Here is a 2,307-nt window from a genome sequence, read left to right on the forward strand (position 1 = left end):
CTCACGGCTGGGCACACGGGGTGGGGGGGCACTGGTTACAGACGCTCACGGCTGGGCACACGGGGGGGGGGCCACGGCCTCTGCTGAGACAGCTGCTGGTCATTTCTGCGGGCGCCTGAAGGAGGGTCCGGACTGGGCCCCCCGGGCCCCCCGCCTGGCTTCAGGGAAGAGGGAGCGGGCAGGGGGCGAGCCCCCCTTCGTCCTCGCGCTCCAGCCGCGCCCTAGTTCCGCGGGCAGTTCTGGTGAGCGGAATAACTTCCTCCTGCCCGCAGACTGTCCGTCTGCTTCCCGCGGTGCTGCACACAGCACAGACGTTAATTAGCGATGGTGATCACAGGTAGTTGGGGGCCTGCCCAGGTCGCCGGAGGCCAGATGAGGGACCGGCCAGGGCGCTGGGCCCGGCTTTTCGCTTACCGGGATTGAACGCCCTGCTGCGGTCACTGGCGTTGGGTCCCCGGGTCCCGCCAGTTCGGGGGAGGGGCCAACGGGGGCGGGGCCAGGCGCGGAAAAGGCGGAGCTCTAGCTCTAAGCTGGCTTCTAAGCAGAGAGGCCAAAGGCGGGACGGAGGCGGGGCTACGGGCAGGGGGCGGGCCCAAGGGAAGGGGCGGGGCCAGGCGCGCGAGCCTCCTCACGCGCCGCGAGCCCGCGGGAATCCTTCGAGCTGAGGTGGCGGCGGCGGCCCCGGACTGAGGAGCGGAGCAGCCCCTCGGCAGCAGCCTCCGTTACCCCTTGGCTCCCACCCACCTCCCGGCTCCATCCCTCTGGAGCCCACGTTCCTTTCCCGCGCGGCCGTCGCGAGGCGGCCGCCTGCGTTCCCGCGCGGGGCCGGGCGATGTCTGCGTGGGGGTCCCGGCCCGCGGTCGTCGGCCTCGGGTCCCGCCCGCTCCGCCTCCTCCTCCTCTTTCAGCTGGTCGCGGGGCGCTGGGGCCCGGCCGGCGCGCGGGGCGGCGCGCCTGGAGGTGAGCCTGGGCGCGGGAGGGCAGCCCCTGCGTTCGCCCTCGGAGCACGGGGCGGGGGTCGCGGGGCGGCGGGAGTCCGGGGGGTGCAGGACGCCGGGCGGGGGCTGTGGGGCGGCCGGGGAGCGCAGAAAGGTCAGGGGGAGCAGGGCGCGGGGCGCGGATCGCGGGGCGGCCGAGGGGGGGTGCGCAGACCTGTCAGGGGGCACCGGGCGGCGGGGGTCCTGGGGGCGCGGGGCGGCCGGGGGGTGGGGAGCAGACCGGTCAGGGGGCGCGGGGCGGCGGGGTGAGCATCGCCGGGCGGCCGAGGGGCACGGGGCGGCGGGGGTCCGGGAATTACGGGGGCGCAGAAGGGTCAGGGGGCGCAGGGCTCTGGGCGGGGATCGCGGGGTGGCCGCGGGGTGCGCAGACCTGTCAGGGGGCACCGGGCGGCGGGGGTCCGGGGATTACGAGAGGACCGGGGGACGCAGAAGGGTCAGGGGGCGCGGGGCAGGGATCGCGGGGCTGCAGGGGGGCACGCGGGGGTCGCAGGGCGCGGGGCGGGGATCGCGGGGCGGGCGGCGGTCGCGGGGCAGCTTTGCGCCGGTGCCGCAACTGCGGCTTGCGCGGAAAACCTTGGTGCGGAGGGCAGTGATTACTTTTCCTCCTGGGGGCTTGAGCGAGGTTTCAGTTTGAATGCCCAGCTGCGTTCATTTAAATTCCGAGAGGCCGCTTGGGGTTTTGTCCGATGACCTGCATCACTGGAACTGTGGGTGACACGGTGTACACGCCGATACAACTTTCTCAGTAACAAAGGCCATTGTCACCTAGCAGGGCTCTCCTTTCGTGCTTTTGGCTGGGCTGCCCACGTTGTTCCTTCATTCCCAGGCAAGAGTGGAGCTTCTTTAGGGTTAATACTAGGGGTTGAGACCCGATCTTCTGCCCCTGGCCCCCGTCTTCCTCCCCACTCTCGTCCGGCAGCATTTGACAGGCTGTGCGGGCAGGTGTTGGTTGTAGAATGCCAGGCGGCAGACTTCTCTGGCTGCCGGGGCTCATTTGCATCCTCAGTGCTTCCTTAGCTCCGGAGAGCGGGGCGGTGTTCAGCCTTCGGAAAGATAAGATGTTCTGGACGGGAATAGAAACGACGAAAGAAAATGTACTTCTTCAGACTCCAAGTGCTTCAGAAGATCTCAGAGTCAGTCCTCTCAGTATCTTGAAGAAAAATGCCATTTATGGAGCACCTACGATGTGATCTAAGCATAGAAAAGGGAAAAGATGAAAGCCGAAATCCATATCAATATTTCAGTTTTTATGAGTAAGTTTCTTAAAGAGAGGAGGACACATTATTCAGGTATAGGAAGAATCTTTTCTC

The sequence above is a fragment of the Ursus maritimus genome, unplaced genomic scaffold (genome assembly GCF_017311325.1).
Source record: "Ursus maritimus isolate PB19 unplaced genomic scaffold, ASM1731132v1 scaffold_27, whole genome shotgun sequence".
Taxonomy (NCBI): domain Eukaryota; kingdom Metazoa; phylum Chordata; class Mammalia; order Carnivora; family Ursidae; genus Ursus; species Ursus maritimus.